The sequence below is a fragment of the Odocoileus virginianus genome, chromosome 6 (genome assembly GCF_023699985.2).
Source record: "Odocoileus virginianus isolate 20LAN1187 ecotype Illinois chromosome 6, Ovbor_1.2, whole genome shotgun sequence".
Taxonomy (NCBI): domain Eukaryota; kingdom Metazoa; phylum Chordata; class Mammalia; order Artiodactyla; family Cervidae; genus Odocoileus; species Odocoileus virginianus.
Window position 1 is genome coordinate 64,746,181 of NC_069679.1, and position 27,873 is coordinate 64,774,053.

General features: G+C 41.9%; 1 long non-coding RNA gene across 2 annotated transcripts in view; it reads left to right on the forward strand.

The window, feature by feature from the left end:
- The window catches only part of LOC139035659 (uncharacterized), a 90,042-nt gene extending 62,496 nt beyond the window's left edge, over positions 1-27,546 (forward strand). The window contains exons 3-4 of one of the 2 annotated variants that reach the window (XR_011488340.1): positions 14,120-14,255; positions 27,297-27,546. This is a non-coding gene — a long non-coding RNA (uncharacterized lncRNA). The remainder of the gene's footprint in view (positions 1-14,119; positions 14,256-27,296) is intronic. The other variant, XR_011488341.1, reaches the window with a different exon arrangement.
- Positions 27,547-27,873: the final 327 nt, after the last annotated feature.

Consider the following 27,873-nt stretch of genomic DNA (forward strand, 5'->3'; position numbering starts at 1 on the left):
GTTGGGGTTACCTCTAATTTGTTAACATGTATGACTTTAAATTCATAGGAATCCTAGACTACACCTTCGTATCCATCCCTGTAGATGTCAAGGCCATAAGTTAGTGCCACAAAACCACTGAGTTCCATACCAATTACTCTCTCTAAGGGTAAATAAAAATAGGCATAGTTCATAAAGCACCCAGGTTTTTCTCATAATTACCAGGTTGATCATTTTCAGTATGATTTAACCCTTCCCAACATAAAGGAGCTTTTAAACTTAAATGACCATAGCCTGGTGTTAACCATGTAGATCCATCCCATAATCATGGGAGCTTTCCTTGTAATACATGAAAGGTTAATTTTTTTTTTATTGAGACTTAGCTCGTCACTCCAATTGAGTTCAAATGACTCTAAGAGAAAACTTAAATCTATGGCCAGCATCAGAGCATGTATTTTTAATTGGCCAGGTGAGAGGATCCCATCTTGTAATATCATGAATAGATAGAACAGGACTGAACACTTATCTAAAATAAATTTCCTTGGGGATATACAATCAGAGCCCTGGAGAACGGAAATCCACCAAGGTAACCCAGAAGTATTAGACACAGGTAATTGGCCACAACCCAGTAATTGGATTGAGTTTTAAATTAGCATAGAATTATGTCCATGATAGAAAACATTTGATTGATAGGCATAGGTCCAAGGAATCAAGAAAACATTATAAATGATCATACAAGTCAGATCAGCATCTTGGGCAAGCTGTCTACTTCTGATGTCATCTTCTTCTCTTCCTAGGGTAGTGTAGTTGCCTCTGTTTGACCATTGTGTTAAGGTGAGTTTGAGGTCAGCAGGCCCCGCTATAGACCAGTCCAGCTTAGGGGCCTTTGGAAGTGGGAGTTAACCCGAGTCAATTTCCCTTCAGTTTCACTGGGCATGAACTAGTTAAGAGTACCTGATAGAAAGGCCCTTATATCCAGGTTGTAGACAGTTCCTTAAATTATTTCTTCTTCCAGTCTTGGTTACAGGTCATGTGTGAGGCATCTGATCTTCATCCAAAGATAGATTACTGAGATAAGCTTCAGAAACAACCCTAGAGTGTCCTTTAATAATTTAATTAAATCTTACATTAATATAACCTAACAGCAAAGAACTATCTAGGAAATGAGTCTTAGTAGGTACAGACCTCCATTAACAAACTGGGATTTAACATTCATTGGAACATCTTTTTCTCCCTAAAATCACCCATCATTTTAACCAAATATAACTAAATTAAGACTTGTTTGTAATATAGGTCTGGTCTCAATAAACTTGGCCTGATGATTTATGTAACCATAATTTATCAAAGACACTTTGGCTTTGCTTAAACTTTTACAGAGTCTCAGACTGAACTTTTAAAATAAAACTTTTCAGGGCTAGGAAAGTCATCCCAAAGGTTTATCACAAACTTTGTCTAACAGATCTAAGTGAATTCCTCCCTTCTCAAGGTCTCCAAAATTTCTTGAAATTTTTGTACCTGTTTGTGGGATAACCTTCTGAATTATCTAATAAAGTTACCAGAAACTAAGAGTTTCCAAATAAATGGAAAATGGTGGAGTAGAAGGACATGTGCACATACTCACCTTCGAGAACTCCAAAATTACAACTAGCTGCTGAACAACCACCAATAAGAGAATGTTGGATCCCACCAAAAAAATATACTCCATGTCCAAGGGCAAAGGAGAATCCCCAGCAAGATGGTAGGAGGGGTGAAATCGCATTTAGGATCAAACCCCAAACCCACCAGAGACGCTTGGAGGGCTCAAACAAAACCTTGTATGTGCCAGGAGACTCCACAGAGTCTGAGCCAGACCTCTTTGAGTGTTTGAGTATCTCCTGTGAAGGCACAGGTCAGCAGTGGCCTGCTGCAGGGACAGGGGCTCTGGGTGCAGCAGACCTGGGTATGGGATTAGCCCTCTTGGAGGAGATGGCCATTCATCCCCCCATAGAGCCACCAGAACTTACACAGGACTAGGGATATAGACTCTTGGAGGGCACAAACAAAACCTGTGAGCACCAGGACCCAGGAGAAAGGAGCAGTGACCCCACAAGAGACTGATCCAGACTTGCCCAGGAGTGTCCAGGAGTCTCTGGCGAAGGCATGCGTCAGTGGTGCCCTGGTGCAGGGTTGGGGACACTGAGCTGAGCCCTGAAGAAGTGATGCTTTTGAAGTGTGGTGTTGGAGAAGATTCTTGAGAGTCCCGTGGACTGTAAGGAGATCAAACCAGTCAATCCTAAAGGAAATCAGACCTGAATATTCATTGGAAGGACTGATGCTAAAGCTGAAACTCCAATAATTTGGCCACCTGATGCGAAAAGCTGATTCATTGAAAAGACCCTGATGCTGGGAATAATTGAAGGTGGGAGGAGAAGGGGACAAGAAAGGATGAGATGGTTGGATGACATCACTGACACGATGGACATGAGTTTGAGTAAGCTCCGGGAGGTGGTGATGGACAGGGAAGCCTGGTGTGCTGCAGTCCATGGGGTCACAGAGAGTTGGACATGACTGAGTGACTGAACTGAAAAGTTTACAATCTCTTGGGGGTTCAAATAGAGAGAAAAGATAAATGTTTTAATTTGTTTATAAAATATGATTTTGGCAAATTGCTGTCATAATTAGTTTGAGGGAAAGGTTCTTCTTACACCTGGAAAATACAGATTTAACCCAAAAACTTTTTAGATGGAAACCATGAGAGTATAAGCATATTTGCCAGTTTATTCAGTCCTTTTGTTTACCTTTGTGAAGTCATCAGGTTTTCCATTAGAATCCTTACCTAGTTCAGAAACTGGTATTTATTCAAAAGTCCTTTCTATAAATCTTCTTTAAGAGGAAGCATTTTTTGTGAAACGTGGTTAGTGTTGTGACAATATTTTGAGATAGTAACTAAAATTATGTTTGATAACATTTTACCCAAACATATCAGAATTTTAGGAACTCTACACAGTTTCTAGGATATCTATATTAGTAACATTTACCATACAATATAACCCAAGACTTATTACTCATTTGACAATATTCCCCATGTAATTCTGCGTACAAAATGAACCTAATTAGCATAATATCTCTCTTTGGTTTTTTTCAGGGGCCCTCTGAAGCATCCCAAAGTTAGCTAGAAATCTTCTTCATTAGAATGATTTAGAAAGTTTTGTCAACAAATATCAAAAAGGTTTAGAACACTCAGTCAGATGGGATCATAGATCATTGTGACACAATACTATTCACTTAGCCAAAGTAATGATAAAGGATTTCAGAATAGATCTTCTAAGAGATAAAGAAACTTAAATCTATTATGAAAGTTCAATATCTGAAGAAAAGATGTCCTCTTAACAGACAGAAAAGCTAAATTCAAGTTTTTGCACCAGCTTGCTTTATTTAAAAGGTAAACCTAAATAAGTTTATTTTAAACTTAGTCTTAACCATGTACAAAACTCTTTCCTCTTGGTTCACTTTTCATAAACCTTATCACTTTCTGTACCTGTTACTGTGTTCTTCTATCCTAAAAAGCCACCTGTAAGTCAGGCTTACTTTCTTTTCCCTTCACAAAATGCAATTCCATTCCTTATACCTTCCGTACCGAACACATACTTCCTACTTCCCTTAAGCAACCAAGAACTGACTTTTATATTAGCATTTTATAGTTGGTGAGCATAAATACCAGTGATAATTTCTAAAACCTTTGCTTTCTTAGAGAGACCATTTTAAAATGGCACCAAACATCGTTCATTTTTAATCCCAGATCTCTAATTTCTCTGTAAGAGGAGATTAGTGTTCAGTAGTAAATGTTTCAAAATCTTATTCTATTTGGAAATGACTTACCTATTCAATGGACTTCCAACACTTAGTTTAGCACAACCTTTAGAAGTTCAAGTTACCCCAATCTGTAGAGACTATTTTAGACAGACATTCCTAAAGCATAATTATTCTTAACATTTTTTAGAAGTTTCTTCACTCAAGGTAATTTCCTTGCTGACAAACTTGTAACAGATAGAATATTTAGCTTTTAGTAAACCTAGGCACAATGAAAATATTCTGCTTAGTGTTAATTACTCTTAGACATATCTATATTAGTTAGATCAAACAAACATTAATGTCAGGTATTTAATACTGAGTATTTCCCAGTTCAGATGAACCTGAAATTCATTTAGGTTAATTTCTCTTATATTTAGAATTATTTTACTTGTAAGCACTTACTTTTTTTTTTAAGCTAATTAGATTAGAGCTCATTTACACACTGATCTCAGCAATCAGTAATATTATCCAAAAAACAAAGACACACAGAGACATACATATATCCAAATAGATGCAAGAGATCCTATAGTTTTGTTTTCCAAACTCAGTTATGAATACTAGTTGTAAAAAAAAATGGTTGGAATAAGATTTTAAAAGGCTTTGTCCACCCGCTCCCCCCCCCCACCTTTTTTTCTTTTGATTTCAGGAATTAGAGATGGTCTAAATAAGGAATCCAGAGAGCTCTGGTCTAAAGGTATAGGAGGAGTTATTTCTTCAGGGCAAGAATTCTCAAAGAGAATTCTTTTCTTCAAGCTTTCCCTGGAGTCTAAAGAATATTGTGACCACATTGTCAAAAATAGTATATTTCTGTGACCATAGTTTTATCACCAAAATTTAGACCAGGTAGTGCTCAAATTGGCACTTATAACAAGGACAGATTGGTCTCAGCAGGGATTGTCCCTCTGGGAAAGTGGAGGGTCTTAGTTTGATCTGCCCCAGGCTGTTGATTATAGGAGGAAGTCCTGGACATAACGGAACTTTAGTCCATTTTCCTATCCTATTTTCAATAAAGATCTAATATTTTTAGGCCATTTTTCTTGTCATAGCTATAGATGGATCAGATCAAAAAAATTTTGTTTTTCCAAGGGATTCCCAGCTGGAGTGTGGAACCTTAGAGTGAGCAATTCCCATATTAGCTCAAGCAGTCTGTACCAGATGTCTGCATGCTCAAACCAAACCAAACCAGAACTTCAGCAGCCAGGAGTCGCACTCTGAAACAAAAGGCAAAGAGATGCCCAGAAATCAAAAGCCAAATGGCATAAATGCCGAACGTGACTTCCCAGTTCCATGAGACCTCTGACCTGGCAGAGTCAGTGCTAACATCCTTTTTTAGGTCTGAGATAGTTTCAAGCAATTTCTTGTTTGTTTCCTGTGAAGAAGTTACTCTATCATTTCCTCTTTTAGGAGCTTCTAGATACCAGTCAAAGTAAGCATGGCCAGCTTTTTCTAATTGTGCGCACAAAAATATCGATTTTGAAATATCAAAAGAACCCCAATTTGGCCATTTTAGGTTGAGATCTCTTTTAGTATAATTTCTCCAATTAACTAGGTACTTGCAAATATGAGCTCCATATGTATTGAACACGAATCTGGCTGGAGTGTTAGTCAGAGGCGGACTTTCTGACACCCTATGTTTCTGTTTTTGAGAGATTCTGTTTCCCATCCTAAGCTGAATTTGTCAGGGATAAAAATCACTAGTGAACTTGGGTTGTGGGCCCATGTGCTGCTCGTGAGCTTAACTCCTCCAGGAGTCACCCCAGAGTCATTTCAGCTCGTCTTACGTGTCTCGGAGTCCGCCTCCAGCAATCTAAGATCACCGTGGCTGCTCAGGTCGCTGAATGGCAAGTGCTTATGTGCGACCCCCGAATGAGCAAGCATTTTAATTAATGGGTGGGTTTCCCTATGGGACCACTCCACGGTCTGAGGACTAGGCCTCCGCTACTCCCATAAATTTCTCACACCTGAGAAAACCAAAACCAGCCAGGAGAAGTCTTGTCCCTTTTCTTCAGAGAAAAGCTCTCATTTATTTTCCTCACTTTTATACTGACAAATGCTATAATGGCAGTCAAATTGAGGAAAAGTGTCAGATCAGCCTCTTACTTAACCACTCAGCCAAAAGCATCCAGTCCCCTACAGCGGAGCAGACTCAGCAACTTTCAGCCGAGCCCCGGGTATTCCTTGATTTTTTTCTCCAATCGAGCCCCTCTACCCAGTACCTTTCCACTGGGTGGGTAATTTCCCTGGCATCTTTCAGCCAGCCTGCCACCCAGTATCTTTTCAGTGGGTGGGAATTTCTCGGTATCTTTCAACCGAGCCCCACTCAGTGTCTCGACCACGAGTGGGTGCGCCCTGGATATTTCACCCAGTATCTTTCCTACTGGGAAGGGGCAGGTAACCTGCTCTTCCACCAAATAAAACTCAGAAACTCAACCAACATGGGAGATTCGAGAACCATGAGAGACTTACCCAAATTTGCCTGCACTCCCTAAGGAGGTGGATGGGCACAAGGGGCTGCTGCTGGTACCAAAGCTCCGGTTCCTCGTGGAGCCCAGTTGAAGGAAGGACATCCACTCTGGGTCCCTTCGTGGTCATAACTGTCGACTAAAAGATGACAACTGAGGAGTTGCAAGTTAAGTTTTATTTGGGGCAAAATGAGGACTGCAGCCTGGGGGCAGCATCTCAGAGAGCTCTGAGAGACTGCTCCAAAGCGGCAGTGGGGGAGGCCAATATATAACGTTTTGGTGAAGGGGGAGTTCAACACCATGAAGCACTCATTTTACAAAAGGCTTTTTGTTGGTCATGAGGATCTGATGTCACCATGAAGGGATTTAGTGCTTCTCTAGATATGAGGAGATGCAAGGATGGAGATCATAAAATCTGTTCCTAAAAACATCCAGCTATCTAAAGACCTGTCCCACCAGATCCCCTGGAGCACAGAGTGCCTCCCTCCACCTTGAGCTCCCTCAGGGACTGTTGGGGGTCAACAGCTGCAGCAGCGTGGGGTTCAGTCTCCGCAGAGACAGATGGCAAAGGCCTTTGTTGTGCAGTCATTGGCAGTGCCTTTGGTAAGTGCCACTTTGTAGTTGACAGATTCCTGGGTCAGGAATATCCCCTGGAGAAGGGAATGGAAACCCACTCCAGTGTTCTTACCTGGTAAATCCCATGGACAGAGGAGCCTGGGGGGCTATATCCATGGGGTTGCAAAGAGTCAGACATGACTGAGCAACTAACACTTTCACTTTCACAGGGTCCTGCTCTGTTTCATTTCCTAACAACATTAAGCAGTGTCGTATGATGGAGGAAGTATTGACCAGGTGTTACTTAAATCTCTGACTCTCTACACCAGTGCTGAATCAGATCCTGGAGGCAGAGTTTTGAGTGAAGTGGGAAAGGAGAGCTTTATTGCTTTGTCAGGAAAGGGAAACATACTGGTTTCTGTATTGAAAAACTGCCCTTTGGAATTCAGAGAAGGTCACGGAAGCTGGAGTCTTGCCTACAAGAGATGGGGGACAGAAAGGCCTCTATGCCTGGGAGCCCCACAGGAAGGACCCCACTTGATTTCACAGGGAGACTTAGATTCTAGATTTGATTTGTCTATAAATGACTGCTTGACCTTAGATAAATTACTCTTGTCAACTACAAATTGGCACTTGCCAAGAACATTGCCAATGACTGAACAACAAGGGCATTTGCCATCTGCCTCTGCGGAGATTGAAAACGGTGCTGCTGCAGCGACTGACCTTCGACAGCTCCTAAGGGGGTTCAGGGTGGAGGGAGGCGCTCTGTGACCCAGGGGATCTGCTGGGACAGGTCTTTAGGTAGTTGGATGCTTTCAGGAACAGATTTGATGATCTCCATCCTTGCATCTTCTCATATCTAGAAAACCTTCATGATGACCCTAAAACCCTTCATGATGACCTCAGATCCTTGTGATCAGCATACAGTCAGTCAGTCACTTCAGTCTCTCAGTCATGTCTGACTGTGACCCCATGGACTGCAGCACGCCAGGATTCCCTATCCGTCACCAACTCCCAGAGCTTGCTCAAACTCATGTTCATCGAGTTGGTGATGCCATGCAACCATTTCATCCTCTGTCATCCCTTTCTCCTCCTGCCTTCAATCTTTCCCAGCATCAGGGTCTTTTCCAATGAGTCAGTTCTTTGATTCAGGTGGCCAAAGTATTGGAGTTTCAGCTTTAGCTACAGTCCTTCCAATGAATATTCAGGATTCATTTCAGTTAGGGTTTCCTGGTTTGATCTCCTTACAGTCCAAGGAGACTCTCAAGAGTCTTCTCCAGCACCACAGTTCAAAAGAATCAACTCTTCAGCACTCAGCTTTCTTTATGGTCCAACTCTCACATCCATACAAGACTACTCAAAAAACCATAGTTTTGACTATATGGACTTTTGTTGGCAAAGTAATGTCTCTGCTTTTTAATATGCTGTCTAGGTTGGTCATAACTTTTCTTCCAAGGAGCAAGCGTCCTTTAATTTCATGACTGCAGTCACCATCTGCAGTGATTTTGGAGTCCAAGAAAATAAAGTCTGTCACTGTTTCCATTGTTTCCCCATCTATTTGCCATGAAGTGATTGGAGCAGATGCCATGATCTTCGTTTTCTGAATGTTGAATTTTAAGTCAGCTTTTTCACTCTCTTCTTTCACTTTCATCAAGAGGCTCTTTAGTTCTTCTTTGCTTTCTGTCATAAGGGTGGTATCATCTGCATATCTGAGGTTGTTGATCTTTCTCCCAGCAATCTGAATTGCAGCTTGTTCTTCATCCAGCCTGGCATTTTGCATGATGTACTCTGCATGTAAGTTAAATAAGCACATGACAATATACAGCTTTGACATACTCCTTTCCCAATTTGGAACCAGTCTGTTTTTCCATGTTCAGTTCTAACTGTTGCTTCTTCGCCTGCATACAGATTTCTTAGGAGGCAGGTCAGCTGGTCTGATATTCCCATTTCTTGAAGAATTTTCCACAGTTTGTTGTGATCCATACAGTCAAAGGCTTGGCATAGTCAATAAAGCAGAAGTAGATGTTTTTTTCTGGAACTCTCTTGCTTTACCAATGATTCAACAGATGTTGGCCATTTGATCTCTGGTTCCTTTGCCATTTCTAAATCCAGCTTGAACATCTGAAAGTTCTCGGTTCACATAGTGTTGAAGCCTAGCTTGGAGAATTTTGAGCATTACTTTGCTAGAATGTGAGATGAGTGCAATTGTGTGGTAGTTTGAACATTCTTTGGCATTGCCTTTCTTTGGGATTGGAATGAAAGCTGACTTTTTCCAGTCCTGTGGCCACTGCTGAGTTTTTCAAATTTGCTGGCATATTGAGTGAAGCACTTTCACAGCATCATCTTTCAGGATTTGAAATAGCTCAACTGGAATTCTATCACCTCTACTAGCTTTGTTCATAGTGGGGCTCTCAGGCCCACTTGACTTCACATTCCAGGATGTCTGGCTCTAGGTGAGTGATCACACCATCATGGTTATCTGGATCATTACAGTCTTTTTTCTATAGTTCTTCTGTGTATTCTTGCCATCTCTTCTTAATATCTTCTGCTTCTGTTAGGTCCATTCCATTTCTGTCCTTTATTGTGCCCATCTTTGTGTGAAATGTTCCCTTGGTATCTCTAATTTTCTTGAAGAGATCTCTAGTCTTTCCCATTCTATTGTTTTCCTCTATGTCTTTGCATTGATCGCTGAGTAAGGCTTTCTTATCTCTCCTTGCTATTCTTTGGAACTCTGCATTCAGATGGGTATATCTTTCCTTTTCTCCTTTGCCTTTAGCTTCTCTTCTTTTCTTGCTGTTTATAAGTTCTCAGACAACCATTTTGCCTTCTTGCATTTATTTTTCTTGGGGATGGTTTTGATCACAGCCTCCTATACAATGTCACAAACCTCTGTCCATAGTTCTTTGGGGACTCTATCAGATCTAATCCCTTGAATATATTCATCACTTTCACTGTATAGTCACTGGGATTTGATTTAGGTCATACCTGAATGGTCTAATGGTTTTTCCTACATTCTTCAATTTGTCTGAACTTTTCAATAAGGAGTTCATGATCTGAGCTACAGTCAATTCCCGGTCTTGATTTTGCTGACTGTATAGAGCCTCTCCATCTTCAACTGCAAACGATATAATCAATCTGATTTCAGTATTGACCATCTGGTGATGTTCATGTGTAGAGTCTTCTCTTGTGTTGTTGGAAGAGGGTATTTGCTGTGACTAGCATGTTCTCTTGGCAAAACTCAGCCTTTGTTCTGCTTCATTTTGTACTCCAAGGCCAAACTTGACTGTTACTCCAGGTATCTCTTGACTTCCTACTTTTGCATTCCATTCCCCAGGATGAAAAGGAGATATATATATATTTGGTGTTAGTTCTAGTGTTGGGGCATCGACCTGGATTACTCTGATATTGAATGGTTTTTCTTGGAAATAAACAGAGATCATTCTGTTGTTTATGAGATTGCACTCAAGTACTGCATTTCAGACTCTTTTGTTGACTATGAGGACTTCTCTATTTCTTCTAAGGGATTTTTGCCCACAGCGATAGATGTAATGGTCATCTGAATTAAATTCATCCTTTCCAGTTCATTTTAGTTCACTGATTCCTAAACTGTCGATGTTCACTGTTGCCATCTCCCGTTTGACCACTTCCAGATAATCTTTTGTAAAAGGAGTGCTTAATATATTGAATTCCCACTTCACCAAAGTCTTATATATTGGCCTTCCCCCACTGCCTCTTTGGGGCAGTCTCTCAGAGAGGCGCTGTCTCCTGGGCTGCCATCCTCTTTTTGCCCCCAATAAAACTTAACTCATGACTCCCAAGTTGTGCAGCTTTTTTTAAGCTGATGCTCTATAACTGGAAGACTCTTGAGAGTCCCTTAGACTGCAAGGAGATCCAACCAGTCAAAGCTAAAGGAAATAAGTCCTGAATATTCATTGGGTGGACTGATGCTGAAGCTGAAACTCCAGTACTTTGACCACCTGATGTGAAGAACCGACTCATTGGAAAAGATCCTAATGCTGGGGAAGATTGAGGGCAGGAGGAGAAGGGGGCAACAGAGGATGAAATGGTTAGATAGCATCACTAACTCAATGGACATGAATCTGAGCAAACTCCAGGAGATAGTGAAGGACAGAGAAGCTTGGAGCGCTGCAGTCCGTGGAGTCACAAAGAGTCAGATACAACTTAGCAACTGAACCACAGCAAATAACTAGTTGAGTGGCTTCCAATGTTTTTATCACCTCTGAAAACAAAAATGCATTTTATAACCATGGTCTAATGATTATATATCTATATATATGAAATTGAAGAAAAGTTGCATAATATAGTGTTCATCTTTATGATTTAGAGTATTAGTTTTCTATTGTTTGGCAACAAATTACCACCAATGCAATGGTTTAAAACAACATACATTTATTATCTAGGTTTTCATAGGTTAGAGTTTTAAGTACAGCTTCTGCTGGATGCTCTGCTCAACTTCTCATAAGCCTGTAATCAAAGTGTTAACTGGCGCTGCCATCTTACCTATGCTTGGGATATTATTCCAAGCTCATGGGATTGTTGGCAGCTTGTTCTTTTTGTATTTTTCAGGGCCAGCAGGAGAACCTCTTTTTTAAAGGGATTACATAATTAAGTCAGGCCCATCCAGAATAGTCTCTGTTTTGATTATATCAAAGTCAACTGATTATTGTTGACTGAAGAATAATATACAATGTAAAAGTTTTGACTTACGTTTTATTTGGAGATCTTATTGAAGACTATAGCCTGAAAGACAGCCTCTTAGATAGCTCTGAGGAACCATTCTGAAGCGGTAAGAGAAGAGACAGGATATATAGAAGATTTTGCCGAAAAAACAACAAATCATGTAGTCGAAGATAAGATCGCTGCTAATCACAAAAGACAAAAGTCTCAAGTTAATGATTTTAGTTCCTTTTTATGTGTGGTAAGATACAAGATCCTGGGATCATTGATATTACTCCTTCATTATGTATCTTAACAGTGTAGGGACAGTATTGGTGTTTTTTTCCATCCTGAATCCCCCTCAGGAATGCTGCAGTGCTGATGGTGGGCAGAAGTCATTGTTTACTGAAACGGCAAGCAATGCTTTGGGGTCTGCATTATGAACCTTGTTTATGTTGCAAGACCCCTTCCTTTGCCATGTAACTGTTGCGGGAAAGGGGATCTCTTCCAGGGCCTGAGAGAAGGCTCTTATCTAACATTCAGAAACGAGACACACATGTTGACAAAGCAAGAGATTTTATGGGGAAAGGGTGCCCGGACAGAGCGGCAGGGTAAGGGAACCCAGGAAAACTTCTCTGCCACGTGGCTTACAGCCTTGAATTTTATGGTGATGGGGTTAGTTTCTGAGTTGTCTCTGGCCAGTCACTCTGAGTCAGGGTCCTTCCTGGTGGCACATGCATCACTCAACTAAGATAGATTCCAGCCAGGAGGATTCTGGGAGGTTGATGGGACATATGGACGAGAGGCTCCTCTCTCCTTTTGACTTTTTCTGAATTCTTCTGGTTGGTGGTAGCTTGTTAGTTCCTCATTCCTTACCAGGATTTCCTATTTAAGATAACTCATGCAAGTGGTTACTATGGTGCCTGGCCAGAGTGGGCAGTTTTAGCCAGTAATTCTCCTAACATGACTACCATAATTTTGGGAATGATGTCCTATTATATTCAGAACTCCTGCCCACACTCAATGGGAGGGCATGACAAAAGGTCACTGAGATGTGATCTGAGAATTCTGCCTACCACAAATAGGCAGAATACTCTGGTATTTTCTACTTTTTTCTTTTCTTTAAAAAATTAGATTTTTTTCTTTTTTGTCACCCAACTAATGGATTAGGACCACTAGTTTGAAAACCTTAGACTGGATACTTTTAAGCACCAAGAACTCATGTTCTTAAGCACATCTCAGACCCTTGGGTGTGTAGAGGGTTCTGGTCATAGGGCAGGAGACAGTTGTATCAATAACTTGTGCAGAGAGCATGAGGTTATCACTGGTAACTTGATTGAGCTTCTTTGGCTCTGATCCTCACAGAGAACTCCTGTCCTTCCATCTTGGGAGGGGAGCCTCTCAGCGTGCTGCTGGAGCTTATCTGGACACCTCTCAAGAGGGAGGAACAATTAGGGCAAGCTCAGAAGCAGTCAACTGTCATGGATTTTGCCTGGCTCATTAGTTCAAAGGAATGCCCGGGAGGCAGGGTGATGTGGGAGAGCAGGAAGCAGACCCAGGCCCAACAGAGCCACCAGCTTTGTGACCTGCTCTTTTCTGGGCCTCAGTTTCCACCTCTGAAAAAGAGATGCTGAAGGACTGTTCATGTATTCAGAACATTTGTGAATCTGAAAGGAAGCAGAACTGCCGTATTTCTTAGAGGCTGAGTCAGGAAGGGGACCACCTCCAACAGGTGGCTTCGTTCTGCTGGCCACTAACTGAGTGTTTTCCAGAAAATCAGGCAGTGAGAACCCAGACTATGAACTCCCCAGGAGCAGGGATGAAGGCCTCCCCACAGAACCTGGCACCCAAATCTTGGTTTAGCTAAACAGGGGAACTCTGGAATGGTTTTTGTTGCTGTTTGTTTTTTTAAACTCTGGAATCCCAGATTCCATTTTGAAAGCCACCATCTTGCTCATGGAAAGGACTGACCCTGAGTACCCCAGGCAGTAGGGCTATGGAAATGGCCTTCAAAAATTCTTAAAGGAAACCAGAATTTTATTCAGAAGCTGTTGGAACCATGGGATGGCCCAAAGCTGGGTGACCCAGATCTGTGCTAGCTACCCAGATCTGTCTGAGAGCTGAGGCATCTGCGGGAGATTTTAGCACCTTATCTCTTTTTAGAACCATCCCAGGGATTTCCCTGTTGGTCCAGTGGCTAAGACTCTGTGCTTTCAATGCAGGGAGACCTAAGTTTGATCTCTGATGAAGGAACTAGATCCTACATGCCACAACTAAGATTTTGCATGCTGCAACTAAGACCTGTACAGCCAAATAAATATATAAATAAAAACAGAAAGAATCACTCCCAGCTCGTGTCTAAGGTGGGAAAGTGAGATAGGAGTCCAACAGTGGAGGGAAAAGACTTATGGGTTGAACTGAGAAATGGGGAAAGAGAGGTAGGGATAGGAGGAGGGAAATAAAGGAGTGAGAGAGAGAGGGAAAGAAGAAAGGATGGATTTTTAACAATAGATCTTCTTCCCCTGGGAAATTTTCAGAGGCAACGCCATCTCCCATCTCCAAAACTCAATATCCTCTCTCTCTTTCTTTCTTTCTTTTTTTTTTCCTAACATGAGTTGCTGAGCTACTGCAAAGGGAGCTGAACCGAGACACTGAAAAGTCTACTTCAGGATCAATATGGAAAAGTTTAAGAGATTTATATCAATATGGAAAAATGTAAGAGGCATCCAGATTGTCTTCTGGGCTTCAGAAGTAGGTGGCCCCCAGACAGAGACATATTCACAGTATCAGCACTTATTAGTATTAAATATAGTCTCCATTTGTTGACTCATTTGTAGCTCATAAGTCCTCACCTGGCAGAGGACTTGCTAGGGAAGAGAGGTATTTCTTTCCAGCCCGCTCAAATGTCCCACAAGGTAGGAAACCCTGCCTGCCTCTCAGCGCTGCTGGGGCAGAAGAGATATTCACAGTGAGCCTTCCTGTAAGCAAAGGAAGCTCGGTTTAGGATGGCTGTGGGGTAGGTAAGTAATAAGTTCATGTGGCCTCTCTCTCCCCAGTGACATTGGCCCCCTACCTCCAACCGTGGGATGGGTGGAAGGAATGTATCCTGGCCTCTGTGGGAGCAGCTGAGTCAGCCATGCGCCTGGAGGAGAAAGGCCCTCTGTGACTCATCGGCAGCTTTTCATTGCCCCAGGACAGTGCCAGAAGGAGAAATGTGTGCACACAGGGACTCAGAACCAGGCTCAGGAGCCCAGCCTTGCAAGTCAAGGGCACAAAGCCCAGAAGCCTGCATAGAGGGGAATGCTCCAATTTCTCCGTGAAAAGGGAGAAGGTGATTGTGCAGGTGAAGGGCCCTGGCAACTCTCTGGACCCCAGTGCCTGCCATCAATTCTGGGGGGTCACCCAGGGCAACTGAAATCTTCTGGATCTCTTCCCTCTGCTACTTGTGTGTATGCTTAGAGATGCTCATTGCTTTCAATATCAACATAAGGAAAGCTAATTAGGGAGGTGAATCCACTGCAAGATAAATGGTGTGACGGATTTACAAAGGAATGAATTATCTATTGTTTGGAATTGTTCTGCCCTGCTCTGCTTCCAATAGCACAGCTTGTGGCAAGCCAAGCAGGAACCAAAGTTGTTCCATATGGAACAGTATGTAGTAAGGGTCACAAGAGTGCTGAGACAACATACACAAATAAGGTTCAAGAGATCATTTTAGGCAGGGGTGCTAGAAAAGGTTTCTTAGAGTTGGAAATTGAGCTAGGCTTTGAACGTGGGGTGATATTCTATGACATAATTTGTCAGAGCTCCTGTAATGTCATTGTATAATTTTACCATAATTTATTTAATCATTTCCTTATTGTCAGACATTTAAGCTATTTCCAATTTTTGGTATTATAAGGAGCACTATAATGAACATCCTTATACACACAGTTTTACAAACTTAACCATTTTTTTAAAGGATGTGTTTCTTTAAAGGGAGTTGATGAGTCAGAGTTTGCACAAACTTTTAAAAATCATCATTTTTTTTCTGATTACCAAATTTATATATATTCATTATAAAACACACTATAAAACATAAGGCTATGGTTTTGAAAATGAAAGTCTCCTGTAATCCCATATCCTGGAAATATTTTCTGATAACAGTTTGGTATATTTGGTATATATTTGGTATATATATTTATAACCTTTAAAATGTTTTTAGTGTTTTAACATGTGAAACACTAACATGTTGTAACATACACACCTCCAAAGATGGACTTTCTGTCATACTTAGAATGGCCCTAAGTGGCCATACTTTGCCTGGCCTGGCCACAGGTAGCCTTTGTGGTCCCAGGTCCCACTCTCCCACGCCTTCACTTCGCTCCAGTTGCAGAGTGCTCCTTCTTGCTTCTAGAGCCAGTTACACTTGCCACTACTCCTGGCTTTATGTTGGCTGATCCCCCTGATTGGAATGTCCTTTCCCCAAATATTCACAAAGTTCTTGCCCTCACCTTATTCAGGTGTCTGCTCAAATGTTACCATTCTAGAGGGTCCTTCACTGATCACTCTACCTAAAATAACCCAGACAGTTTTATCGTTGTTGTTGTTGTTCAGTCCCTCAGTTGTGTCCGACTCTTTGTGTCCCCATGGACTGCAATACGCCAGGCTTCCCTGTCTTTCACCACTTCCTTGAGTTTTCTCAGACTTGTGTCAATTGAGTCAATGATGCCATCCAACCATCTCATCCTCTGTCATCCCCTTCTTCTCCAGCCTTCAATCTTTCCCAGCATCAGGGTCTTTTCCAATGAGTCAGCTGTTCACATCAGGTGGTCAAATTATTGGAGCTTCAACTTCAGCATCCGTCTTTTCAGTGAATATTCAGGGTTGATTTTCTTTAGAATTGACTGGTTTGATCTCCTTGCTGTCTAAGGGACTCTCAAGAGTCTTCTCCAACACCACAGTTCCAAGGCATCAATTCTTTGGTGCTCAGCCTTTTTTATTGTCCAGCTCTCACATCTGTACATGACTACTCGGAAAAACCATGGCTTTGACTAGACAGATCTTTGTAGGCAAAGTAATGTCTCTGCCTTTTAATACGCTGCTTCTGTTTGTCATTCCTTTTCTTCCAAGTAACAAGCATCTTTTAATTTCCTGGCTGCAGTCACTGTCTGCAGTGATTTTAGAGCCCAAGAAAATAAAGCCTGTCACAGTTTCCATTGTTTTCCCCTTTATTTGGCATGAAGTGATGGAACTACATGCCATGATCTTTGTTTTTTGAATGTTGAGTTTTAAGTCAGCTTTTTCACTCTCCTCTTTCACCTTCATTAAGAGGCTCTTTAATTCCTATTTACTTTCTGCCATAAAGGTGGTGTCATCTGCATAACTGAGGTTATTGGTATTTCTCCTGGAAATCTTGATTCCAGCTTATGCTTCATCTAGCCTGGCATCTTCCATGATGTACTCTCCATATAAGTTAAATAAGCGAAATGACTATATACAGCCTTGATGTATTCCTTTCCCAATTTGGAACCAGTCCATTGTTTCATGTCTGGTTCTAACTGTTGCTTTTTGACCTGCATACAGATTTCTCAGGAGTCAGGTAAGGTTGTCTAATATTCCCATCTCTTTCAGAATTTTCTACAGTTTATTGTGATCCACACAGTCAAAGGTTTTACCATAGGCAATGAAGCAGAAGTAGATGTTTTTCTGGAATTCTCTTGCTTTTTCAATGATTCAACAGATGTTGGTAATTTGCTATCTGGTTCCTCTGCCTTTTCTAAATCCAGCTTGCACATCTGAAAATTCTCGGTTCACCTACTATGGAAGCCTAGCTTGAAGGATTTTGAACATTACTTTGCTAGCGTGTGAAATGAGTGCAATTGTGTGGTTGTTTGAACATTCTTTGGCATTGACTTTCTTTGGGATTGGAATGAAAACTGACCTTTTCCAGTCTTGTGGCCATTACTGAGTTTTCCAAGTTTTTTTTCCTAGCACTCATCATTACCTGACACAATATGTGGGTGCTCAGTCACTAAGCTGTATTCAACTCTTTGTGACCTCAAGTACTGTAGCCTGCCAGACTCCTTTGTCCCTGGGATTTCCCAGGCAAGAATGGAGTGGGTTGCCATTACCTTCTCCAGGGGATCTTCCTGACTCAGGGATTGAAGCCATGTCTCCTACATTGAAGGCAGTTTCCTTACCACTGAGCTACCTGGGAAGACCTGAAATATTGTGTGTGTGTGTGTGTGTGTGTGTGTGTGTGTGTGTGTGTGTAGCTTGTTTAGAAAGCTCTGTAAGAAGAAAGAAATGTCTTGTCCTCTGAGCATCCCCATTACTTGGAACAGAAACTGGCACATAGCAGGTGTTCAAAAAATGCATGTTAAATAACTGAATAAGATGAAACTAAATCATATTTATTATTCTGAAGCCTCCTTTTCAACTTAACAGTATATTGGATATATCTTTTCACATTAACATATAAATCTTTTTTAGTCTTTCTAAGGCTCTAAAAAGCAGAGACATTACTTTACCAGCAAAGGTCTGTTTAGTCAAAGCTATGGTTTTTCGAGTAGTCATGTATGGATGTGAGAGCTGGACTATAAAGAAAGCTGAGCACTGAAGAATTGATGCTTTTGAACTGCAGTGTTGGAGAAGACTCTTGAGAGTCCCTTGGACTGCAAGGAGAACCAACCTGTTAATCCTAAAGGAAATCAGTCCTGAATATTCACTGGAAGGACTGAGGCTGAAGCTGAAACTTCAATACTTTGGCCACCTGATGCAAAGAACTGACTTATTGGAAAAGACCCTGATGCTGGGAAAGATTGAAGGTGGGAGGAGAAGGGAACAACAGAGGATGAGATGGATGGCATCACCAATGTGATGGACATGAGTTTAAGTAGGCTTCGGGAGTTGGTGATGGACAGAGAAGCCTGGTGTGCTGCAGTCCATGGGGTCGCAAAGAGTCAGACACGACTGAGTGACTGAACTGAACTGAAGGCTCTGCAGTTGTAATTTGTTTACCAATTCTCTTTTGATAGGCATTTGGGTTGTTTTCAATTTTTCAATGTTATAGACAATGATACATCACACGTCCTTGAATATGTATCTTTGCATGCTTTTAATGTTGTATATAATTTATCTGGAGAAGGAAATGCCAACCCACACCAGTATTCTTGCCTAGAGCATCCCAGGGCCAACCTGGCAGGCTTCAGTCTATGGGGTCGCAAAGGGTCAGACATGACTGAGCAGCTAAGCACACACGTCCTTTATCTGAGATGTTGAAAAACCCTTCAAGCATGAATGTCTAGCATCATGTTGGAAATACAGATGTGGATCTGAGTGATACCAGCCTGCAGGTGGATTGGAGACTTCTTCACACTGACATGATCACTGAAATCATAGGAATCAATGCAATATAAAGAAAGAAATTGAACAAAGCTCAGATATATGATTTTTAAGCATGTCTATATCTAGATGGTAGGAGGAGGAGGGCAAGAAATTATTCATTCATTTGACAAATATGTGTTGACTGGTATTTTCTATAAGTTGGGAATATAACCAACATGAATGACATAGACCTTACCCCTGCCTTGATCTCATCCTGCTGCTGCTAAGTTGCTTCAGTCATGTCCGACCCTGTGTGACCCCATAGACAGCAGCCCACCAGGCTCCTCTGTCCCTGGGATTCTCCAGGTAAGAATACTGGAGTGGGTTGCCATTTCCTTCTCCAATGCATGAAAGTGAAAAGTGAAAGTGAAGTCGCTCAGTCATTTCTGACTCTCCGCGACCCCATGGACTGCAGCCTACCAGGCTCCTCCATCCATGGGACTTTCCAGGCAAGAGTACTGGAATAGGTTGCCATTTCCTTCTCCAGCTCGATCTCATGGCTTAGATTCTAATGGAAAGAAGGACATGGAAAATAACAAATCAGAAAATCTAGTGACTGAACAACAACGTTACAACTGTCAACAAAATAACATTGTAATCATAAATCTGCCATTTCTTGTCTGTGAATTTTGCTCTGATCTCTAGCAGATATTTATACATATTCTGTCCTTTGATGTATTTCTTGCCAAAACCCATGAGAAAGGAAGTATAATTATATTAATACTTATTATAATTTAATTCCACTAATAATTATTATAATCAGTAATTATAAAAATTTTTATTTTAATAAAACATGTATTAAACTTTTTCAACAAGCCAAAAAAAAAAAATCAGAAAGTCATAATAGGGTAAATAGGATAAGGTGGCACTGATGTGCAGAGGTGGGGAACTACCACAGACTAGAGATTTTAAGGCACGTATTCTAGAAGTAACATTTAAACTAAGACTGGAGTAAGTTGGAGTTAGCCAGGAGAAGGGCTGGAGGTCAGGCATGGGGAAGTGTTTCAGGCTAAGAGAGGCTGGGAGGCATGAATGGCGCATCCAGGTCATTGAAAGAAAAAGTCAGATCACTGAAAGAAAAAGCTTATGTGACAGAAGAGTTGAGAGTGATGCCGATAATGGGGAGATATGAGATTGACAGGTAAGCAGGAGCTCTTTGGGCCATGTTAAAGGGGTTGGCTGTTATCTTAAGGGCAATGAGGTGTTTGAAACAGGGAGGCCATGTGACCAGAGCTGTATTGGAAATGACTGTGGCCATGATGTGGACAGTGTATTGAAGGTGGGATGGGGCATGGAAGTGATCAAGACTAGTAGGACCTGTTAGGAATCAAGGAAGAGTGAGTAATGGTGTCAGGCATGGAGAACAGCAGATGGATTTCAGAGGTATTTTGGAGGATTCAAAGGTATGATTGATAGGACTTGGTTACAGATCAGGTTTAGGAAGAAGGAAAATGAAGACTCAAAGACGGTGATGAACAAAGATGATGAGCACTTTCTGACTTGTGTAGCTGAGACAAGAGGAGAAACTGGAGGTAGGCTAAGGATGAAAAATTCAGTTTTGGAAATACTGAGTCTGAGGTGACATGGAATAGCCAAGCAGACCAAATGGGCAAAAGAGAGAGAGAGAGAGCAGGGTTTTGTGTCACCAGTATCAAGATGGAATTGACACCACTGGCAAATGTCAAATCTACAAGAACAGGGACTACTTATACCCTCAGGGCTTAAATCCATACGATCTGACTTAGAGTGGGTGCTCAATAAATATGTGTGCAGAGAAGGAGTAGACAAGATCACTCACGGTAAGTGAGGAAAGGATGGGGCCCAGGACGGAACCTGAAGGGGGCCGCTGCCTCCATGTGGGAGGAGAGATGTTTGTTGAGGTTCAGAAGGGAAGCAGCCCTCAGAGCAGGGCCGTGGTCATGGGGAGGGGAGGGAAAGGCATAAAAGAGGAGGAAGCGGTGAGTAATGTCAGTACTGTCAAGAAGAAGTCAAGACGACTACAAGGAACCAAAAGCTGTGGCCACAAAGAGGTCACTGGTAAACTTTGGTGAGGTTATTTTTACTGACACATTGGAAACAAAGGTCATGTTTCAGAGGACTGAGGAGTGATCAGAAAAGGTCTAAGGGGAGACAGTGGGAACACATAACTCAGAAGTTTGATAGTGAAGTAAGTATAAAAGGAAGTAAAAACAAGACAATTTTTAAAGAGAAAGAGGTGGTGACAATGTTTTCTTTCTTTTTTAAAAAGAATTATTTATTTTTGGCTGCATTGGGTCTTTGTTGCTGTGTGCAGGGGCTTTCTGTAGTTCCGTGAGCGCAGGGGCTACTCTTTAGTTTCGGGGTGTGGGCGTCTCATTGTTGCGGATCACAAGTGTGGGCTTCAGTAGTTGCGTTTTGTGGGCGCTAGAGCACAGGCTCAAGTAGCTGTGTCGCGCGGGCCTAGTTGGTCTGCGGCATTTGGGATCCTCCCACATCACGGACTGATCTGGTGCTCCAGCACTGGTGGGGAGATTCTTAACTGTTCCACTACCAGGGAAGCCCAACAATGTTTTCTTTTTAAAATTTATTTATTTTAATTGGAGGCTAATTACTTTAGAATATTGTAGTGGGTTTTGCCATACATTGACATGAATCAGCCATGGGTGTATATGAGTTCCCCATCCTGAACCCCCCTCCCCCCTCCCTCCTCATCCCATCCCTCTGGGTCATCCCAGTGCACCAGCCCTGGGCACTTGTCTCATGCATCGAACCTGGACTGGCGATCTGTTTCACAATTTATAATAATCATGTTTCAATGCTATTCTCTCAAATCATCCCACCCTCACCTTCTCCCACAGAGTCCAAAAGTCTGTTCTTTACATCTATGTCTCTTTTGCTGTCTCGCATATAGGGTCATCATTACCATCTTTCTAAATTCCATATTTATGCATTAGTATACTGTATTGGTGCTTTTCTTTCTGACTTACTTCACTCTGTGTAATAGACTCCAGTTTCATCCACCTCATTAGAACTGATTCAAATGCATTCTTTTTAATGGCTGAGTAATATTCCATTGTCTATATGTACCACAGCTTTCTTATCCATTCGTCTACCAGTGGACATCTATGTTGCTTCCATGTCCTGGCTGTTATAAACAGTGCTGTGATGAACACTGGGGTACATGTGTCTCTTTCAAGTCTGGTTTCCTCGGTGTACCCAGCAGTGGGATTGCTGGGTCATGTTTTCTTGATGTTTGGAAAGAATAGCAGTAAAGTTTGAGATTCAAGAACAAGAGAGGCTGATTTTTTGAGAAAGGTGCCCGAGGAGGTGTGAAGGGATGGGATTCCCTTCTAGATGGAGGACCTGCCACAGGTCAGGGAAGAGACAGATGTTCGTTTTTAATCAGACATGTGATGAATTTTCAGATTTGCAGATGGTAAGTTGGGGCTGTTTATCTGGTGGCCTGTAGTCTCTCTACGACCAAGAAACAATGATGGGAATGATTATAAAGGAAGGAGAAGCAGCAGATCAGGGTGAGGGGAGTCACAGGGATAAAGAGGTCCATGAAGGAGACAAAGAAAGCCTCCTGGACACAGTGTCCCAGAGAGGAGAAATTGAGGGCTAATGAGGCACTGGGTTTGGTCAGTTGCAGATGATTCATAACATTTGATAAAGGGTGGACCTTCTACTACAAGGATTTAAGAAATGACAGATGTGTGAGAAGGGAAGGCAGCAGTTACGTAAAACTAGAGAGAATCCTGGAAGGGGATGGATGCTAAGGGTAATTTGAACTTGATTCAGGATTTTTAAAAATGCAGGAATGCTTGAAGACAGGGCAGAGGTCACTGGGGAAGGAAGGTTTGAGATGCTGGAGAAGGAACAGAAAAGCTTGAAGACAGGGCAGAGGTCACTGGGGAAGGAAGGTTTGAGATGCTGGAGAAGGAACAGAAAAGTCAGACTGAGATGGGATCGGAAGCTTGGCAGAGAAGTTAGCCCTTAAAACATGGAGGGATCCTTCTCTTTTTTGACAGAAGAGAAGTTGACGAGGACTGATACACCAGCAGAGAAATATTCTAAGGTGGAAGTGAGTGATAAGATTTGTGATAAGAAATATATATTTGGTCTTCCTCCAGGTTCCTGGCACAGACTTCCTAAAACTCTTTGAAGTTTCTGTGAAGAGAGCAAAAAAGTCTTTGTTAGACTTTTGGAAAGCCCCTAGATAGCGTTCGGATGGGGTTGGTTGCCAGGGTAACCAACCAAGTGATTACAGGGTTGGTACTTTCAGTTGTACTCCCTGATCTCCAAGGAGGGGAGACGGGCTGACGACTGAGTTCAGTCTCCAGTGGCCAAAGATTTAATCAAGCATACCTTTGTAATGAAGCCCCCATGACATTTCAGTAAGGATGGTGCTTGGAGAACTTCTTGGTTGGTGAACAACTGGAGAAGAGGGGAGAGTGGCTAACTTAGAGGGCATAGTCTTTGCCCGAAGCATCTCTTCCATCTGGCTGTTCCTGTTATATACTTTTAGAATAAATTGATAATCTAGTGAGTAAAATGTTTCTCTGAGTTCAATGAGCCACTGTAAGAAATTAATCAAACCCAAGTTGGGGGTCATTGGAACCTCCAATCTAGCTACACTAATTCATCTAATGTACTGTTTTCTCCAGTGTAAGCCAGTTGATCCGAAGCACAGGTGATAACCTGAACAATCTTGAGCTTGGGTGAAGTGCAGGGAAGGAGGCGGGCAGTCTTGTAGAACTGAGCCATTAACCCATAGAATCTGACCCTATCTCCAGGTATATAGTGTCAGAGTTGAATTGTAGGACACCCACCTGGTGTCACAGAGAATTTCTTTTGTGGGAACCTTACATATGTTGGGACTGAGTACAGAATCCTTGGGGGTATGAACTCAAAATCTTGAGAAAGTTGTTAGTTCTACATAGATCATCCAGGAGGAAAGAGGACAAACTTGTTCTCCATCTTCCTCAACCCTCTACTTCACAGGCCACTGGGTCTTTCCTCAAACCTCTACTTTTAGGCCACTAGGCCTTTGATGACCACTCTGCCCCTAGAAATCTGACCCATTGGTTGGATCAAAAGCTTGGGCTAAGGATTCAGTCTCTGCACTCAGCCTAGCAGGCTGAAGGCTGTTATTGCTCCTGCCGCAATACCCTTTTTGTAGACTAAAGAGTCACAAAAGATCAGGACTGGAAGGGACCTGTTCTGTGTGAGAGGTAAAGAAAGGAAAGATGTAAGAAAGAACTGGATTTTTCTCCACGTAGGAAGGAAAACGCTGTGGGTCTTTCATTTTACACTTACCTACCTCAATACATCCCAAAGGCCTAGCAGAGTTGGTGCTGTTTTTTTTTTGTTTGTTTGTTTTTTGTAGAAATTGAAAAAAGAAATTCTAAAATATGTGAGAAAGCAAAGGATCTAGTATAACTACAACAATTCTGAGAAAGAACAAAGATAGGGAACTCAAGCTACCTGAATTAAAAATCTATTACAAAGCTACAGTATTCAAGAGAGTAGGATATTGGGATAAGAATAGTCATATAGACCAAAGTTGAGAAGAGTAGAGAAAAAGACCTACATTAAAATGGCTAAGTAATTTTTTTACAATGTTGCCAACTCACTTCAATGGGAAAATGATAGTAGTTTAACAAATAGTACTGGAAGAACTGGATTTCCATTTAAAAAATGAACATGATCCTTACTTCACACCATATACAAGCATTAATTTGAGGTAGGTCATAGACCTAAATGTAAAAACTACACTATAAATCTTCTGGAAAAGAACATGAGAAAATATCTTCACAACCTTGGAGTAGGCAAAAAAGATTTTTTAAAACAGCTTACAGAAAACAATAAACACAAAAGAAAAAAAAAACTATTAGATTGCATCAAAATTTAAAATTTCTGCACCCTTAAGAAAATGAATAGGCAAAACATAGACTGGGAGAAAGTATTTGCAAAACAAAAAAATGTTATTAGCAAAATATAAAACTTTCTCAACTGAATGATAGAAAAAAAGTCACCCGATTTAAAAAATATAGCCAACACTTTGCAAAAGAAGATGTACAGATGGCTGGTAAGCCCATCAAAAAGTGCTTAACATCACTAGTCAGCAGGAAATGCAAATTAAAACAAATACACACCTACTGAATAGTTAAAATTAAAACTCGACAACACCAAATGTTGATGAGGATGTGGAGTAACTGGAGCACTCATATGTGATTTTGGAAAACAGCTCAGCGATTTCTCATAGTAAGACATGCACATACTCTAAACCAGCAATTAAATTTCTAGGCATTTACCCAAGAGAAAGGAAAACATATGTCCATAAAAAGACTCAAACAAGAATGTTCCTAGCACTGCCACTTAATTAGCTGAGTGACATTAACCACAACTAGTCTGTGCCTCATTTTCTTCTTACATAAAGTGGGGTTAATATCAAAATTCCAAGTAACTGGAAGGGGAAACTATGATGCCAAATACACAGGCTTCCTCTGAGAAAAACAGCACCAGTGTCTTCTCAATGTGGTTGCCATGGCTCATGCAGTATGTACTGCTGATGGCCCAACAGCCACCAGCCACCTCTATGCTCCCCTGGAGGTAAAAGGTAACAAGAGGTCTAGAGCCCAAGCTGGAGGTTTTGGCTGAGCCAGATCTGAAGTTAGATTTCTCTGGCATACAGAGTATGAGTCACCCCTCTCCCGAGACATTATGTCCCTCTAAGGAGCTGTTTCTTCTGAAGACTCTCTCGGGAAAGGAAACTTGAGCAGCATTCGCATGTGGGGTTCAGAAATGGATAAGCAAATCTGAGTGCCTTCCAGGCTTTAAGGGGGGACGCTAAGGTCCCCAAGAAAGCATTTAACATAAATTAAGAATGATCCCAGATAAACTATGTCTGTCTGACTTCACAGTGGCCTAGCCTGCCTTTGGAAGGTGGAAAGTATTTGATTAGTTCTTTGTGGTGGACTCTTGAGCTTCCCTTCAAGCCAACCATGGCAATCCCATTCCCCTTGCCAAAGATCAGTTTAAGTGTAGGAATGTACCCAATTCTGCCTAATGAGACATGAAAGGTATTCTACAGGGGACCTTTGGAAAGTTGCCATGCTCCTAAGAAGCAGCAATGGGAAGAGTGTACTTTGCTTCTTCGGGATGTTATTGTGTCTGATGAAGGCATCTATTACCACCTGGGGAGCCTGCTGGAGGATAAAACCAACATCCTGATGACAACAAAACAGAGAGATGAGGACAACTTGCATCCTTTACACCTTGGGTACACCTTATACTATTAGCTGGAATCCACTACTTTTAATTCTCATTAGTGATATAGTGTATTTCTTTACATGTTTAAATCTGAGTTTTCTTTTATTTGCAGCAAGAGCATACTATTACTTGTGGCTAGAGCATCCCAACCAACAGAGCATGGGACTATAATTTCTCCCTTAGCTGATGGGAGCTTAGAGCTAATAAGATTGGGATATTAAGGTGATGTAACTGGTATCTTTGCCAGGACAATGGGGTCATTCATGTTTCTATGCATGTCAGGATGTGACTCCTACTTTACAACCCAACTGAGCTAGGGAGAGTATATGCCTCTGCTTTTTTGTTTTTGTTTTTTAAATCTTTAATCAAAGTAAACCTGACTCTGAACCCCCAATCCTGTTCAGTGGGCAGATTAATCTGTCACTTTGGGGGCTCAAGCCCCTGAAAGATTGTGCACAATTGGGTGTAAGTGTAGAGGTGTCCCATCCGCTCATCAGCTCATCTATAATGAGTTTTCTCTGATGCCTCAGGTCTCTTCTAGTTTGGTGACTTTGTTGTTTCTGAGTCCTATTGCGGCTCAGAAATCTTTGGTGATACTGGAAATTCAATGGGGCTTGTCTGGTGGCTCAGATGGTGAAGAATCTGCCCACAATGTGTGGGAGACCCTGTTAGATCCCTGGGTCAGGAAGATCCCTGAAGGGCATGGCTACCCATTCCAGTATTCTTGCCTGGCAGGCTACAGTCTATGAGGTTGAAAAGAGTTGGACACATCTGAGCAACTCATACCTAAGGCCTCATGTCCTCTTGAGATATGGCCCTTACCCAGGACCCTGGAATGTGTTATCATAATCAGAGTTTGTTTTTATTTGTTTATCTTTTTCTATCTTTCTGTTTTCCTATCTCTCTTGTTTCCTTTCTTTTTCCTTCAAAGTCCTCCTTCTTTCTGCTCCCAACCCCTTCTCCTTCTGTATATCTGCATCATCTCCTCAATGAGCCAGGGCTTTTACCCAGACAGGAAGATCTATTAACTTCAAGGAGCTTTTGCTTTCTGTTCCGCAAGAATTCTTAAGGCAAGAAAAAACAAAAAGCCTCATTAGCAATGCTTGCCTGAAAAGAGAAGGCAATGAAAAAAAGAGCAAGTGAATTAATATCACAATTTTCTTGTCACAGGTACCTCAGGGGTGACAAGGGCGAACTCAGTCCAATAGGAGAGCTGACTCCATGGTGAGTGGAGCCAGCCAGCCAGCCAATGAGAGTGAGTCAAAGAGAAAGAAGGTGGGTCTTTAGAGCTGCTGCAGAAACTTTCTTCGTAATTTGTGAAACCTGCCTCACAGCCTGGAATTGAGAACCTGGGAAGCCAGCTGCCCCTTTCTTATCTGGGAAATACATTTATCTTAAAAATACATTTCCATTCCCATAAGCATTCTTTGCGTCTCTGCCTTGTGGTCACGCCTGGGGCTCCCTAACTTCACTGGGGAACGGGGAGGATCAAGTGAGATAAAATTTTAGAGCTGGGAGGCACTGGTAACCAACTCAGGGCTGGAGCAACTGCTGGTCTTCCCCGCCATCTCCATGGCGGTCACCCTTCTTGTGGCCGGGAGGTCCTGTCAGCCTGGTCCTGTCAGTCCTTCAGGCGGCATGGAGACGCCTGGGCTTCTGGACTTGTCCCAGAGGTAAACAAGAGCAGCAGCGCATGCCCCTTGGGTTGAGATGGTATTTTCCTGCCCAGAGCTGTAAGGACCTTTGA